Source organism: Crinia signifera, chromosome 4 (assembly GCF_055691185.1).
Source record: "Crinia signifera chromosome 4, ASM5569118v1, whole genome shotgun sequence".
Classification (NCBI taxonomy): Eukaryota; Metazoa; Chordata; class Amphibia; order Anura; family Myobatrachidae; genus Crinia; species Crinia signifera.
In genome coordinates this window covers 65,315,441-65,334,044 of record NC_139220.1, presented here as the reverse complement: position 1 = coordinate 65,334,044, position 18,604 = coordinate 65,315,441, and the positions used below count along the sequence as shown (strand labels likewise).

Sequence of the window (18,604 nt, the reverse complement as noted above, 5' to 3'; positions counted from 1 at the left end):
TGATTTGGCATGCAGCACCGGTTGACGATTCTACGCGTCCATGCTAAATTTCAGCTCAGTGCGTCCAGTCACTTTTGAGGTGTAGCCCCTCAAACACCATGCCCCATCTCAAGAGTTCCCTATGGAAAAATTGTGTTTGGTCGATTCAGCCTTACTATAAGGGCACGACCGTGCCCTTATACTATATAATATATATATATTTGTTTTTGAACGAATAGATTATATATATATATATATATACCGTATATACTCGAGTATAAGTCGACCCGAATATAAGCCCAGGCACCTAATTGTACAACAAAAAACTGGGTGGTTTGGGACGCCAACACCCGGCGACACTCACCCTCTCACCTTGACCTCACGAACTGACTGCCTTGCTGTCACCGGACACTCTTCAGTGACTTACACTCCAATCTCCCGCATTCCCCCACTAACAGTGATAGCCTGTACATACCATCCTGTACTTTGCATATTCATACGGCTCTACCACTGCCTCCCACCCCTTACTTACCCAGCTCCCTGTGAGACATTATCACAGGGGCACTACCCCCCACCACCCTCTCAACTATATCCTAGCCCTCCTGCCATCCAGTCTGCATTATTACCACCGTGCAGCAGCTCCTGGCTGGCTAGACGGAGTTACATTGCATATTTTATTGCGCATTTATTATCTTTTGTATACCTAATAAACCTCTTAAAGGAACATTACGTTTCTTTTACTTCATTTCATATCTGCCGCATACACCACTGGGTTACACAAGAGGTGAGCGCTAGGCTACCCACCTGCGATCATACTGTATTTCTGGGAGTTTGGACCACTCCAGCCCAGCAGCCCCCTCGCCACAAGAGGTATTTAGCGCGAGCACTCACCCCCTTCTCCATTATACTCGAGTATATATAGTATACACTGTCCACAGGTGTCATCTGAAAAGCCTGATGTCTTCCCTATTTTACAGAGGAACCACACAGTAGGTGAGCATCCCAACTTTGTAAGCACTGTGGAAAGCAAAAGTGAAGACTAGCAAACTTTATTTTGCTCGTTATAAGCAACCATAGCTGACAGGAATTTTTAGTGGGTCATTGTTGTGTTGTGGGGTGAATTTGTCATTTGGGCTTCTAGTTGAAAAGGGCCTGACCTACACTGCGTTTTATATTCTTGTGGTGTACTTTCAGTTATTTTGTGCCAAATGAGTCTATAGTTTGAATGAACCATTACACTCTGTTTTTGGGGCTTAACACACTAACTAGCAGTACCAGCTTATTTATTTTGTAATCCTGTAAGTTATACAGTATGGTGCAGTCAATTACATTAATGGCATACAAAGTTGCATAGTGCTGTAGACTATATGGCAGATGGTGTACTGCCCCAATTTGTACTTATTAATTTAAATATTTTATACAAAGACATTCTAAGACATTTAATGGTTTATACATCAGTGCAATCAGTACAGCAAATTAATATCTTGTACATAAAAAGAAATGGATATTGCAAGACGTTTACATAAATCTTACATTGTGCTAAACTGGGAGTGCATGCCTCATGAAAATATGAATGCTTGTTTATTCATTCTGAAATAGTTCTTTAATCTGATGTCAACTATTTGGTAGGATAATTATTGTATTTTTTTTTTTTTACACATTCATCCAAAGATTAAAAAAACATTTTTTTACGTTGTACTTATTATGGTTTTCCCATTTTTCAGGTTGAATGAGTGTTTCATTAATGTTCTATTAATAATTGATGTGCGTTTCTCATAGGGATTTATCATCACTGGAAAAGGCTACTTTAGTTTGAATTCATGTCAATGCATGAAAGATGGCTGTACATCCACCTAATCAAACTTAATTAAAATGGCCTTTAAAACAATGTCAACAAGGCTTTGTATAATTATACATCTATATACAACTTAATATTTTCTAAGTTGCAAGTTCTTAACATTTAACTTTGTCTTCTAAAATTAAAGGTGACTCTTGATTAGAGTGTCATCAGAATTAAATACTTAAAGGTTTGGAATATACAAGCCACAATTCTCTCATATTAGTCTTAAGGAAAACATTTTGAGTGGTTAAAAAAAAAAAGACACTTGGGCAGATGTATCAACATATCTGCACTTAGTGCTATTTAACGAGGGGGGGGGGGGGGTGTGTGTCATGGATTAAATTTAAAAAAAGTATTAACCTAAGTACACCTAATGTGTTCTAGGGACAGCCCGCGGAGTAATGTTCGGTGGGGCTGTCCCCTGCAATCCCCAAAGCAATTAACGGCCGTGGCGATGTATTAACAGCCTTCAAGGCGTTAATCCGCCCTGGCAGCTTCGCCAGCCCAGGCCTAGCATTGTCCTATCCCCACTGCAGGGACAATGCTAGCCCTGCTGCTGGCTCTGGTCGAGATCTTGCGATAATAGAGGGATCTCACACATGCCCGGAGGGGGGAAGGGAAGGGGTGTTTTTAAAAATGTGCAGCGCTGGCGAGGCTGCCAATAAGGAGAACTGTGGACTCTATACATAACAGCTTTCCTTATCAGCAAGGGGGGGGGGGGGGGGTGTTAATACATCAGTCTGTAATGTGTCTCCCGCTTCTCCTCCTTATGCATGAGAAGCGGGACCCATTATTTCTAAAATGTTATGGGGGTAATAATAGATCTGCTCCACTAGTCTATTCTATTCCCCCAATGACCCAAAATGTCTGTCCAATCTGAGTCCACATTATAATCAGTGATTATACCCCTGGATACATTTCAGTAAAAAATTTGTCTAATCGATTTTTAAACGTATCAATTGAATCTGCTATTGCTACTTTCTTTGGCAGAGTATTCAATTTGTAAACTGCCCTTACTGTAGAAGAAACCCTATCTTAGCTGGGTTAGAAACTTCTCACCTTAGGGGGTGAGCATGTGTCCTGTGTACAATCCTTCTGGAAAACACATTGCCAGCTAGTTCGTTGTATTTGTGTATATATATATATATATATATATGCAATAACAGAGATTGGCACTCCAGATAAATGAAAGATGGTCAGATGCCGCGGTGCCTTCCAAACGAATAATATAGGGAAACTTCTCCTAACACTGTGAGCCAAAAGGATGGCGTATTGTGGTAGAAAAAAAGAGGCAGCACTCTGCGGGCTTTGTCAAATATAAATAAAGTGTATTAAAGCATAGGATTGGACAACGTTTCAAAACCCGAAGGTTTTTTCCTCAGGTCCACAAATAGCAAAAGTAGCAGGTTGTCAACCTGCTACTTTTGCTATTTGTGGACCTGAGGAAAAAACCTTCGGGTTTTGAAACGTTGTCCAATCCTATGCTTTAATACACTTTATTTATATTTGACAAAGCCCGCAGAGTGCTGCCTCTTTTTTTCTACCACAATACGCCATCCTTTTGGCTCACAGTGTTAGGAGAAGTTTCCCTATATATATATATATATAGTTACTGTCCAAGAACAGAGGCACTCAGGAGGTCTTTGTAAAAAACTTTAAAGGCAGAGGGAACCTTTTCTCCACTGCCTTTAAAGTTTTTTTACAAAGACCTCCTGAGTGCCTCGGTTTGTTCTTGGACGGTAACTATACTATCATCTCTGAGAGGGCACCTGAAATCACATTATACATATATATATATATATATATATATATTAAGCAATCATATCCCCTCTCAGACTCCACCTCTCCAATGTAAACATACTTAACCTGGTGAGCCTTTCCTTATAACCCAACAGAAATCTTGAGCCCCCCATATACTAATATTTCTGGGGGCCCGCACCCCCTCAAGCACTATTAGTGGTGTGGAGCAGAGAGGGAGGGTGGGAGTATTGGTGGCTCGTTGCCCAGGGTAGATTACATGCTCATTGTCAGGGGAAGTTTACATACTCGTTGCCGGGGGGGGGGGGGGTTAAATGCTCATTGCCAGGTGATTACATTCGATCCAGGACATCAGTGTGCCACCATCTGTGCTCTGCCACAGCCACCCGACCTGTACTATATGTATGGTCCCACAGTAAAGGCGGCACAGCACAACCTGTATACGCCCAAGGCGACGGGACCACACAGATAGTACAGGTGGACGGCTGCAGCAGTGAGCAAATGGCATAAGTCACTGCTGCCGCAGCTATGCAATGCCTCTGGGGGCCCTCAGAATCATCAGGGCCCATCCCAGTTGTCTCCCTAGACCCCCCTGTCACCGGGCCTGACCACAGCCTGCAGCCATGCCCCACCTCTGGGGCCCCTCAGAACTGTCAGGGCCCGACACAGTTGTCCTCGTAGATCCCCCCCCCCCCCATCTCCAGGCCCGAAGTAATAAATAAACAAACTTCCTTTCAGAACATTTTATTTATTAAGCACATTCCACAGTACAAAGCTTTCATAAACAATATGTACAGTTTCAATAAACTATTCATACACAGATGCTGATAAACACAGAAATGAAATGTATTCCAGTGCTTACAGTTGTAATGTACATTTGCCTGATAATTGTTTGCAAAATAATATTTAGAGCGCAGCCAGTATGTTAATATATTTTGGAGTTCTAGGGCATCAAATTTTAACTGTGGGTTTCACAAAACAGAACTACAAAAATTAACTATTTTCCCAAAAGAGGAGTATCTCAGTCAAGCATTATATACATATATTTACTGCATATTTTGTTTTTAAGCACGCAGTAATGTAGAGTAAACATTAATCAGACAATGTTCACACACTACTCCGAGTATTACTGTAACGCAAAGTTGTGAAAGGCTTACATTACCATCCATTTACTAAAGTTCTTCTCACCTCCACCTGTGGGAAATGGATCACTAAATGGCACAGCAAGAAACGCACACACTTTGTCATCGACTAATAAAAATACTTTTTAAAGAAATTAACATATCTTCATAAAATTTAATTTCTTCTGTGTGAGGTGTAGGAGGGAAAAAAAAAGTAAATCCTCTCAAGGGGTCAGATAAACATATATGTGTGCAGGTGCGTTCGTTAAAATCTCAGAATTGTATCATATGAATATATACAAAACAAACATAATCATGATTTATTATAAATTATATGAGTCATGGGCTAAAAGTCCCATACTTCAATATAAGGAACCAGCTCATACACACACACACGCACACACGCACACACACACACGCACGCATACATTTTAGTGTACAAGCACCAGGAGCCCTCCATGGTGCTTGTACACACACACACACATTTAAAATACATTTATTTACACACACACACATACATACACTATCATGAATAGTAAAACAGTAACAGAGTACTCACTCTGGTTTCTGTGATGTGTTTCAAATGAATGAATTAACCTACCACTAAACGTGACCATTCACTGAACTTACCGACTTCAAAACACTGAACAAGCCTATTACATATTTGTGCTTATATACATTGTGTGACCCACAGGAACCATATTGTACAAACATTGTTCCATTACAATTACATATCTAGTGTGATATCAGACTGCTAAAGTTATGTGGTTTAAATAGTAAGATTTACATATATAATGGCATATTAATATTCTATTCACATGTTTATGTAAATTTACATTTTGTTTTTAATCAAATGAAGAACTTAAAATATACAAAGAACAGATTTACCAGGAAAAGGATGGCTTTGAATGCAAGGTATCACTGCAAATGAGGTTGCTCATAGTGACAAGCAAGAAAATTTTAACTCTGCATGTATTGCTACATGGTTTAAGGTGAATAACTTTGGCACAAATTAGGAATATAAACTAACAATTTTAAAAGAGATGCAAATTACATACTAAATTCTGTACTACTCAGTTAACCTGGAATACTGCAAATGGCATTTTGGTTAAAGTGCACTGGTCGCCTCAAATCTTTCAATGTAATTTTAGAGATTACAAAATTGCCAAAGTGTGGCGGTTTTCCACTAGTTTTAGGTCTAAATGGGGTATCTGTTAAAGCTTAGAGATAAAATTGAGAGTCATAAAGAATCAACCAATGAACTACTGTCATTTTTCACAAACACCTTGTTAAATTTAAGGCAGATTTAGATTAGGTGGTTCTTCATCTCTAACAATTTTATCTGACCTTTGCTAAAATACCCCACTTAGGCTCACGTACAGTAGAATTCAGTTTCTTCACTTCTTACTCCTCAAAAAAAAAAATGAGATGATGGAAACTTAAGTCTTGGATTCTTGCTGTAGCCTTATTTGCATGGTCAACATTTAATAATGCTTGATGCACATAAAGAATTATTAACAGATTACTACAAACACTGTGTGGGATATGTATGCCTTGAAAAAATTGTTAGGTGTGAAATAAATTTTACAAAAAAGTTTCAGATCATAAAAATAGAAAATAGTGGGATTTTTTTTATTTAAATTTAAGGAGGGCCATTAAATTTAGTTTAGAATCACAATAATTCACCAGTAGAACATAATAATCAGTTTGGATTTGTTTATTGTTTACCAGTGTTTAACTGCTAATGACTAATTATACAATTTAGTTTTCTTCTACATCAAATAACTAGCATTACGGTAAACACATGCTAGAAAAAAAAGATATCTGTGTACAAGAGTGAAAGTATTCCAAAAATGCAATAATTGGCAAATACAGTTTAATTATTAATACATACATGCTAAACAAAAACAGTTTCTTTTTAAAGGTGAACAAACAAAGCAAACACATAGTACAATTTGGATATGTTTGGCACCCAATCACTACTGGAAAACATTCTTTATGAAAGTCACTAAGTGCAAAACAAATGAGGTCACACCCTTTCGCATTTACTGCCCCAGAGAATGTCCAGTTCTCATAAAAATTATATATTTTCATGTTTGGATTTCTCGATTGAGTTACCATACAGATCTTCAATATGAACCTTTTGAAGAGGGTTGTAAATTCTTGTCATTAGAAGAGCTAAGGTCAATATAAGTTATTTGTTAATGAAACACTTGCTTCTGCGTGGAACCAGTAACAATTTCCATTAATTACTCAAATGAGCTTCTTGCAGCATCCACATATCCAGTACAGTAGTTCAGCATAGCTAATCCCTACAAAAAAAATAAAAAAATTAAAAACACAAATAATCATTAACAGATATAAATACTGTATGATACGATAGCAGCTTTCTTACAGCTCTAACGTAAAAGTAGAAGAGGTGATTTAAAAAAAAAAAAAGTAAATGCATACAATTTAAATAGTATAGAATGCAAGAATAACTGGCAACAAAATAATGCTTTAGCAAATGTAGTAGTCACTATGTATAGTCAAATTATGTGTTAATGCACTGTACACTGTTACAATAGTGATAATGGTTTGGGTAGAAGGGGAAAGAGGAGATGGGCCTAGGGCACAGGTTTAATTTGTCATTGGTTATGAAGGCATACTCCGTGCAACAAAAGTGGCTAAATAATTTGTTGTAGAGTTGCGGAGGTGCTCCCTGGGAGTAGGGTAAGTATATGCAAGAAAAAGATATCCAAGAGGGATATCAAGAAGTCTCCCGGGTGGGGCACAGCCTTCTGGTTCAACAGTAATAGTTCAAACTGAATTTTAATATTTAAAAGAGGTGGTCTGTTTTTAGTCAGACCTAGACAACGTAGGACAAAGACACAACAACATCAAACATATATCAAATTCCCACTAACTTTTAAGGTGTGGGAAGCAATTAATTCATTGATTGTTAGAAAGCAGTGAAAATATCAGCTTTCCTGTCTGAGAATTCCTCTGAGTATGAAGTAGATTATTTAATAAAGCCTGTGAGGGTTAATGAAACAACTTCATACTAATAATTCAGACAATTTGCCTCAAAGTTTTTGTATGAGAGTATCATGATATAATATGATTATTTACTAACATCCAATCAATACACCATAGCTGCTATAAGATTTCAAGAAAGAAAATTCTCCAAGTAATATATATATCTATCTATCTATCTATCTAGAGAGAGAGAGAGAGAGAGAGGTAGTGAATGGGTACCATAAATTGCGCACTCTACTGAAAAAGAGCAGCACCTCTGTAGGGTCCCCTTAGATGGGACCAAAAGTTTAGAAATGCAGAAAAGAGTTCAGAGGGCGCTCTCCAATAAAACAACAGTTTTAAAAACATAAATGTAATAACATATTGATCAGAAAGTGAATTAAAAATCCAGTGGATCAATACAATGAAGTACTTTGTTCCCAGTTGTTAGATGTCAAGGCAAAAACACATGCGACCAAACGAGTTTCGTCACACACGTGACTTCATCAGGGGCAATATGAACAGTAGACACCTTCTTAATTAGAAATTTTGCTAATTCAGAAGACCTTTTAGACCAACTTCCAAGTCTAGAGACAGTCAGGCTTTGAAAAAGGAACGGTTGTTTGCCACTAGTATATAAGGTCCACTTTGTCTGGGTTATTGAATATGGGTCTCAACACAGACCAGACTTTGACCTCAATGAGGTGAAGTGTACTGGGTGAGATCATTCCGGATTTGGATCTCACCCAGTACACTTCACCTCATTAAGGTCAACGTCTGGTCTGTGTTGAGACCCATATTCAATAACCCAGACAAAGTGGACCTTATATACTAGTGGCGAACAACCGTTCCTTTTTCAAAGCCTGACTGACTGTAGACTTTTTTTTTTCCATAGACAAAAAAACCTCACGGTTTCACATGTCCCATTAAGGCTTCTTACAATTGATCTGGCATTTCAGAAACCTGTTGTAACTCTTCCACTCAAACGCCAAAAAGCAATGAAATTCCGATCATGGACGTGTTCCTTGTGCAATACAGATCTGGTACGCCATCACAGTCTGTGGGTAAGTGCAGATTCAGCACTCTCACAGAGTGAGATTGCTGTCACTCACACAATGGTGGAGCTGCTAATTCACAGATTTGTGTGCTTATTGGAATACACACATTCAGTCTATGCAACTGAGGGTCTTAGAAGACAGAGCTGACCGGATGTGGTAAAAGTGGTGTTGACTGGGGGAGGAGACAGTGTGGTGCGGATGGGGAGGAACAGAAATGTGTAGATGGTGGGAAGGCTAAGAAGCACTGATGGGGGACTAATGAAGCAGATGGGTGGAAAACAGTGACACAGATTGGGGGAGGTAACACAGAGTGATGCGATTGGGTAGGAAACAGTGGAGCAGTTGGAGGTTAGACAGAGTGGCCAAGGGGGGCGTGGTCTGACCACGGAAGGAGCAGGTAGCCCAGTCTCGCAGCTGCTGCAAGTTTTTCCCCAAAAAACCTGCCCACAGCCCTTTTCAACAGCCTGGACCCACTCACCCTCGCTCATCCAGCCGGTGGGGACGCTCCGGATCCAAGCGGAACGAACAGCGGTGCCTGGGAACGGCTTTTACACCCTCCCGTGATTGAGGCCTACACTGAGCTCCAAGCCGCGGCCTCGATTTCTGTGGGCACCCGGCGGCGGAGCGCCGGGACCCCTGGAGACCCCAGAAACGGGGCACAGAGGTAAGCGGACCTCCCCCTGACCCAGCGCCGCTCAAGAAGACCTAGGTGAGTGACCTGGGAGCCCCCACGGAGTGGAAGAGCCCCACTTCACCCCTGACATTACACAAGCGGCGGCCATCTTGGACCATCCATTACAGCCGCAGCATCACAGCAGTGATACCTCACTGAGACCCCACAGTGCCTGGCAATCATCAGGGGTTATCCTCAAGTGCAGGACCCCACACAGCACTCCCTTGAGTTTTGCTCCAGCTGCCCCTCACCCCAGGGACCCCGCGGGGGACATATATATAGCGGGTACAACTTGTTGCTGGTGGCCAGTGCTGGCACGACCACCCCATCTGGTCCCTCGCTAATCAGTAACCAGCCCTACTACACTGTCCCCTAAGTCCTCCACTTCCTCAAAAATGACACCTTGTATGCTCTAGGGGATGCTGACACTCACCACCACTCCGTTATGATTTGTATCTAAACCGCGGTGGCAGTATGTCAGCGGGCTTACTCTAACCTACCGACAGCTTAGCGTGTACCTGTATTTGAGCCTTCTTTAAGTCTAATCATCCCGTCAACTGCCCCTTAACCTGCGGCAACCATGCCCCCTAAAAAAGTGAAGGAAACAAGTGGCGTCACCCCAGTCAGCTTTTTTAAATCCTCATCTCAATCGCCTAATCCAAAGCAGGCTGCAAACAAAGGTTCCTGTACGCCTACTTTATCAGCACACAGCGCACCTTTCGAGCCTAACATGGCGGGCAACAGTCAACAATCACCAGTAGGTGACGATGCCCCCCTTACATTGGGACTGATGAAACAACTATTATTAATGATTAATGATTTTTATCATTTAAAACAGAAATATCCACAGACTTTAAATCAGCTCTCCAATCCTGCCAGCAAGATATAGAGGCGGTCGGACGCCGCACGGACCACATCGAGAACAAGATGGATGAAGTGGTCAAATCCCACAACGAACTTCTCGCCCTCCACGAATGAGTCCAGGATGAAGTGAGGGCACTACAATCCAAGATTTGCGACATGGAGGACAGATCGAGACGCAACAACGTCAAAATAAGAGGCATCCCTGAAACTGTCCCCAACTCAGACCTAACGCAATACGTCACAGATGTGTTCTCCAAACTGATGCCAACCACACAGATCGCAGACTTTCTTCTAGATCGCATTCATCGCATCCCAAAAGCCCGGAACGCCCCCCCAAGATGCCCCGCGTGACACGCTCATGCGCCTCCACTATTTCCATATCAAGGACTCATTGCTCAGGTCCGCTAGACCATCCAGCCACTCCGCTTCAGCCCTTGGAGATCTCCAGATCTTTGGCGATCTGTCCGCGGGTACCCTGTCTCTTCGCAGGTCGTTTGCCCCGGTGACAAAGGCCCTCAGAGAAGCAGACATTCCGTACAGGTGGGGTTATCCCACAAAATTACTCATTCGGAGAAATAGTTCTACACCCTCTGAGGGCTTACAGTTTCTGGCTTCCTGGAAACTAGAGGTGGGCCCCGGGAGGAGCCCTGAAGATCTGCGCCTCACCCAAGACTGGTCAGTGGCAGGCAGACCCAATTAGCATTACGCCATGCCCTGAGGTTTGACCCTGCCCCTCAACTACAATGGATCCCTACTTTAGAATAGTCTATTATGTTCTATGATTGACTATGTTCTCTTTCTAACAGTTTGTCTTGACTCAAGCTATGTGATTTGGAATTGTTTGGCACCTTTATGGCCCAGTTGGCTTATATGCTACCGCTTAGTTTAGTTTAATATTGTTATATAGTAACTTCTGATGAGTCCTGGGTCGTGGCTCTCCTTTAGAATAGAGCTAGATCTTAATGCCTACGGTTATCCGCTACGGCTCAAACACTATATTGGCAGCAGTCCCCCCTCCCCCGGCCCTCGGGGACGGTGGAGACCACGACACAGGATCGTCTTTCCGCTCTTTTCATGTCTCATCTCTTTCACTATGCTCCCACAGGAGTGTTGGTGGTGTTAGCTACCCCCACACGCCCCTATTGTGTCACCTAAGTTGGTGGCCCTCTATAGCCCCTTTATGGAGCTAATTTACCCCTGTCAACCCTCCCCCTCCCATTGTTTACTTGGCTCCTTTTTTCACTTCCCCCTTATTTTATTTTATTTACCTTTAAAATGCACACAGTTGTTCTACTATTACATGATGAGATTTGGCTGTGAAGTAACATGCCTACCCTTCCGCTTAAATGGTTAAACTTCTATCACTGAACGTCAAAGGCCTTAACTCGCCTAACAAGAGACAGGTGGCCCTGAAGTACTTTAGCAAACAGAAAGCCCATATTGTCGCTCTCCAAGAAACCCACTTCCTCCAATCATCCCCTCCCCAATTCTCCAGCCCCTTCTATCCCCATTGTTACCAATCCAACGGGCCTAGCAAGAAGGCGGGTGTCGCCCTTCTGATCTCCAGGTCCTGTGACTTTGTATTGGAACAACAGTTCACCGATCGGGAGGGCAGATATCTCATTGTCACCGGGAAACTAAACAGTAAACAAGTAACATTAGCAGTCCTCTATGCCCCTAACTCCAAGCAACTCCCTTTCTTAAGGAAATTCTGTACCACTCTCTCAACATGTCGGAAGGGGCTGCTTATGGTTTTGGGAGACTTTAACCTAGTAGTGGACCCCTCTGTTGACAAAACTGTAAAACACAATAAGCATGGTAACCGCACAGAGCCCACTCAGTCCTCCGCTTTCCGGAGAATTTTACACGAATACGATCTCTACGATGTCTGGAGAGCCAAAAATCCTAATGTAAGAGATTACACCTTCTTTTCCCCAGTCCATGGTACTTACTCCCGCATTGACTTAGTTTTTACTGACAAATGGGCCCTACAACAGATTACGAAAGCTTCCATTCTGCCTGTGACATGGTCCGACCACGCCACATTATGTATACATTGGAATTTGTCCTCTGCCCAGACCCCCCCCAGCACCTGGCGCCTTGGCGAGTATCTTTTGCTAGACATGGAGGCACAACAGATTATCTCCGAGTCCCTTTCTCAATACCTAGAAACCAACTCACCAGATGACACGTCACAATTTAATTTCTGGTGCGCGTTAAAAGCAGTTGTCCGGGGATCCGCGATTCAGGCGGCGGCCCGCATACGCAAAAGAGCAGCTACTCACCAGATAAATGTAGAAACCCGAATGGCAGATATGGAGGCAAGACACAAAATGTCCCCCTCTGATCCTAAGATTTATAAGGACCTCCTGCGGGTTAGGGAAGAATGGAATGTCATAGCTTTACAGGAAGTGCATAGATCCCTATCCAAATTGAAACAGAAATTCTATATACAAGGTGACAGAGCGGGCAGACTCCTTGCCAGAAAGCTAAGAGGGAAACTAGCCAAAGACCGAATACGATCAATCACAGACAACAGAGGCCTTAAGGTGTCTAACCCAGCGGATATAGCTAATGCCTTTGCTGAATATTATTCTACCCTATACAACCTGACGGCAGACCCAGCAACCCCACAGCCCTCAACTTCCGCTATAGATCAATTCCTTGCCCAGATTACTCTCCCTTCCCTCAGCATGAATGCCCTCCACACACTTTCCCCGCCCTGGTCAGTGGCGGAGATCAACTCTGTTATTGAGTCACTCCCGGCCGAAAAAGCCCCCGGCCCAGATGGCTACACCAACAAATTTTACTCCCATTTTAAAGATACCCTTTCCCCTATTTTGGCCCAAATGTTTAATGAAGCATCCACGTTGGGTAGCTTTCCAAAAGAAATGCTTGAAGCTAGGATAGTCGCTTTCCCTAAACCAGGAAAGAACCCCGCCATTATAACCAATTATCGACCCATAGCATTGCTTAATTCGGATGTTAAAATTTACGCTAAATTGATAGCCAACAGACTTAATCCCCTGCTCCCCACCCTCATTAATCAGGATCAAGTGGGGTTCGTGCAAGGTAGACAGTCACCAGATAACACTAGGAGAATAATTGATTTAGTCGAGGCCTTCTCGGGTTCGGGCGAACAGTTGCTGCTGCTGTCCTTGGATGCTGAGAAGGCCTTTGACAGACTACATTGGGGCTATCTACATGCGGTACTTCGTAAATTCGGTATAACGGGACGCGCCTTGACATCCATATCTGCCTTATATTCTTCCCCATCAGCCAGAGTATTTGTAAGCGGTCTACTGTCCTCCTCCTTTAGAATCTCCAATGGAACTCGCCAAGGCTGCCCCCTGTCTCCCTTAGTTTTTGCTCTGGCAATTGAACCACTTGCCGAAACTATAAGATCATCAAATTCCGTTAAGGGCCCGGAGTTATCGGGCGTGACGTATAAAATATGTCTATTTGCAGACGACGTCTTACTCTCCCTCATTGACCCAGAGTATTCCCTGCCTAATCTCCATAAGATCCTGGATGAATATTCCGCTGTATCTTATTACAAATTAAACGGATCCAAAACTGAGGCTCTTCCTATAAACTACCACCATGATCTCCTACAATCACTAAGAACTAAGTATCACTACTCCTGGCAAACAAGTAGTCTTAAATACTTGGGAATTCACATTACCCCTTCAACTGGGGATCTAATCCAGGCTAACTATGCCCCGCTCCTCCAAAAGATCTCACTGATGTCAACCGATTGGATGATGTTGCACATCTCTTGGCTTGGCAGAATCGCGGCTCTGAAAATGATGATATTACATAAAATTTTATACCTATTTAGAACCATTCCCCTCCTGGTTCCCATGCCCCTGTTAAATAAATTCCAATCCGCTTTTACTAAATACATTTGGAAAGGCGCTAAACCCAGACTGGCCCGGAGGATTCTATCACTCCCAAAACGGGAAGTGGGGGTGGCATACCATGACCTGCATAACTACCAAATCGCTAGTATCCTCTCTCAAATAGGTGCTTGGTTTGCGACAGAAGACCCTAAAGTGTGGGTGTCCCTGGAACGTAACCTAATGTCCTCTTGCCCACTCACAGACTGTCTGTGGTTTCCCATTTCAGTAGACATTCGCTCCCTGACACCAATTTCCTCTATCATACACACTCGCAAGGCATGGCTGGAGGTGGCAAAATTAGCCTCAGATATAACACTACCTTGTTCCCAGCTGTCGCTCCCAGCCATAGCCTCCCAGATACCAAATCTCTCCTTCACCTCATGGGACTCTCAGGGGGTTTCAACACTCGCGGAGGCTACATCCTCGGGAACTTTACTAACATATGCACAACTCCAATCCCAATTCTCCCTCTCCCATAGGGACTTCTACAAGTTCCTGCAGCTCAGACATTGGCTGTTTACAGTAACCACAACTCCCCATGTCGTACCCTCACTCCCCCGGTATATTCTGAATAAATTGACATGCGTGGGCAGTAGGGGAGGTATCACCTGGTGGTATAATTTCCTGATGGCGCCATCGAGATTAAAAAAATACCCATCCTTGATAAAATGGGATCAGGATTTGAAGGAATCCATTAGTGAAGAAGAGTGGCACCAAATCTTTCAAATCTGTTTTAAATTGTCTAAATGTATTTCACACTCCGAACAATTTTATAAACTACTTCATCGTATGTATATGACTCCTGCTTTACTACATAAATTCAGTCCAGCTAACTCGAATTTGTGCTGGCGAAACTGTGGCCACGTAGGCTCCCTATTCCACATATTCTGGGAATGCCCATGCATCTCGGGATTCTGGGCCGCGGTTTTCGCACTTGTCTCAAAGGTATTGAAAATACCCATCCCTCCGGCCCCGAAAGTAGCTATATTCCATTCGATAGGAGGAGGGCTTTCCAGCAATGATAGATATATTATGGGTCATATTCTAATCACCTCCAAAATTCTAATTGCGCAGTGCTGGCGCTCCACCAGAATCCCAACAATCCCTCAAATAGAACAAGCTGTTCAATATCATTGTGAATACGAGACCGCAGGAGTACGCTACTCTTCCGCGACATCCAACCCATTAATCAAATGGCTTAGCTGGACTGAATACTGGACCTCTAAAACATGACAGGCCATGTCAGAACCCACACTGTGATGATTATCTACGCGCTGTTCTCCCCCCAACAGCTTACTCTATGTATGCCTAGTACTGTATTTGAACAATCCCTATAGCGATAGAAATATTGATCTGTTTCAGAACGTCTGTTTCAATGTGTGCCCCCTTTTTATTTTATTTTTATTTTCCCTCTCCCCCTAATACCTGTACTTCCCTACCCCCCTGCAATTTAATGTGTAAAACTTATAAAAATTAATCTTCAAGACAGAGTGGCCAAGATAGGAGAAAGACAGTAGCACGGATTAAGGGGGGGGGGGGGGGGGGGGGGGGGGGGGGGGGGGGGGGGGGGGGGGGGGGGGGGAGAGAAAGCCAGTGGCGCAGATAGAAGGAAACAGAGTGGCATTGGTGTGGAAAGACAGGGCAGCACAGATGGGGAAAGACACATTTGTGTGGATGAGGGAATACACAGTTGGGAAAACACACAGTAGTAAAGATTGGGGAAGACGGAGCAGCAAGGAGGTGTATAGAAGAAAGTGTAGATGCACAGTAGTTGGAGTATTATAGTTTTTGCAACTAAACTGCATGTGAATACTAAATTAAATAGATATAGGTTGTGTGTGTGAAAGATGTTGGACCCCGATGAGATAGTTCTGGTAACTCAGTGGGATAGACAGTGTTAATGATTGTGGATACTTATAAGGATGAGTGTGCAACATAACTGCTCAGACCTTCCGTTCCATAGACTGCATGTGTGTGTATTCCAATGAGCACACAAATCTGTGAAGCAGCTCCACCAATGTGTTAGTGACAGCAGAGTGCTGAATCTGCACTTACCCACAGGCTGTGATGGCGTACCATATCTGTATTGCACAAGGGACACGTCCATTAAGGAGTCAGCCTTAATGATCGGAATTTCATTGCTTTTTGGCATTTGAGTGGAAGAGTTACAACAGGTTTCTGAAATGCCAGATTATGTGTAAGAAGCCTTAATGGGACATGTGAAACCGTGAGGTTTTCTTGTCTATGGAATTTCATAGCTTTTTATTAAAAAAATAAATAAATTCAGAAATGTGAAAATTTCACTGTAAGAATAAACATTTTTTTTTTTAAATGTTTAATGAAAATGTTCATATATCATCACTGTGCAAAATTTTTTTATTTTATTTACCAAGCAGAATTGTTTATACTTTTATCTTTGGTCAAAATACTTTGCTGACTCTGCAGCAGATGCAGGGAGGGGGAGACAGCCAGTGTGCATGGTGCTGGGAGTGGAGGTGAGAAATCCAGCGCCAGCTGATAGAGGGAGAAAGTAAGGGAGGGAGAGGCAGCAGCAGCCTGTTACTAACAGTTAAAACTTTAGATTACTCACAATTACAAATTGTTTTGCCTGACATGCGGCATTCTATGAGGTTTAGCTCCTCTAACACCATGCCCCTATTAAGATTTGATGAACATGTCCTCCAATCTCAGCACGGCATGCATTCCTAAACCAGCCCCAGACCTCTATACCTGACTTGGTTATGGAAATTAGGGGGGGGGGGGGGGGGGACAGTGTTGGATTGCCCCTGTTTTCCAAAAACCAGCACCAGGCAGAACCAGCTAAGGGGCTAATAACATGGCATGGGGACACTGTGCGGGGTAACCCAACATCACTTTAACCAGCCCTAAAACTGGTCAGCCTAGGGCTAGATTTCCTTGGAGAGTGGTGTATATGGGGAGGGGGTGCAAGGTAAGGGGTCATCCTCGACTCTGAACTGTACTTTGTTCCCCACAATTAATCTGTCTCCAAATCATGTTACATGCATCTAAAAAACATATCCAAAATACGACCCTCTCTCACAAAAGGCACTACTAAATCTCTTATCCATGCACTCATTATATCCCGCATTAATTATTGCAATAGTCTCCTAACTGGTCTTCCCAAGAACAGACTCTAGCCACTGCAATTCATTCTAAATGTTACTGCTAGGCTGATCTTCCTAGCAAAACGCTCCATTGGTTTCCTGTGTTTTACCATATTCAATATAAAGCCCTTCTGCTAGCATATAAAGCTATTAACCATAACATACTTATAGCTCTTTACTTATCTCAAAATATCTCCCATCTTGACCACTCCGCTCTGCACAAGATCTGCATCTCTCTTCTGCACGGATCACTAGCTCCTATTCACTATTACAGCATTTTTATCGGGCTGCTCCCACCTATGGAACCTTCCTCGCACAATAAGACTCACCACTAGCCTCCAAACTTTCAAGCGTTTCCTGAAAACTCACCTCTTCAGGCAAGCCGATCATATTTAAGTTCCATACGCATAACCCTCTGAGGCACTTCTGTATTATATACCTTCCCTTCTGGACCTACAAGCTATGCTATTACTGGTGCCTGTCCTTATATTTCCCTCCTATATCCCTATAGATTGTAAGCTTGCAGCAGGGCCCTCCTACCTACATGTCTGTCCATTCTTAGTTAACCAGTCTGTTTTATCTCTGTTTACAATTGTAAAGCGCAACAGAATCTGCTGCACTATATAAGAAACTGTAAATAAATAACTAATACTCCTCCTTTTTACACCGCCACAAAAACCCAAGTTTTCCCTCGAGGACCCACTGTAAAAGGTGTTAACCTGTGTCCCTTTACACAGAACTTCTACTCAGGGCCTGACCAGGGTAGAACACGGGCAGGACCTGCTCCCGTTTACAGCAATAGAGGAACCCCAACCTCTGGACTACAGCGTCCTGCGGTCAACATGGAGGTTGGGCAGGGGGCACACACAGCCTCTGCTGCTGTCTGGTGTACTGTGCATTCCAGATCCGACCTGGCATTTGGAAATGCTACTGGCTTTGACCCTGTGTTTGAAAACTTTTCCAAAACCGGGTCTGCCAGGATATGTAAAAAAAACCCCAGCATTAAAACGGTAATATACCGTTTAAGAGATGCAGTGTGAAAGGGGTTTTACCTGGCAGAAAAGAGAAATTTGCGCACAGAGGACGTCTCTCTACCGTAGGTGGTAAAAAGGGGGGGGGGAGAGTATGTCTCTGTGAACGCAAAAAACAGGCGCTTGGGGAGGGCTAATCTGTGTAGCTGCTCACACCAGTGGGGGTGGTCATTCCCCCAGGAGAAAACATGGAGGAAAAACTGGGTTGGTGGAGCGCTGAATCAATGAAAGAATTACAATCCTGACCAATTGGGTA

General features: G+C 43.0%; 1 protein-coding gene across 2 annotated transcripts in view; it reads right to left on the bottom strand.

Annotated features, from left to right (window-relative positions):
• Positions 1–4,305: 4,305 nt before the first annotated feature.
• The window catches only part of FBXW11 (F-box and WD repeat domain containing 11), a 179,822-nt gene continuing 165,523 nt past the window's right edge, over positions 4,306–18,604 (bottom strand). For both annotated transcript variants that reach the window (XM_083181812.1, XM_083181811.1), the window contains one exon: positions 4,306–7,010. The gene's annotated coding sequence lies outside the window, so the exon portion shown is untranslated. The remainder of the gene's footprint in view (positions 7,011–18,604) is intronic.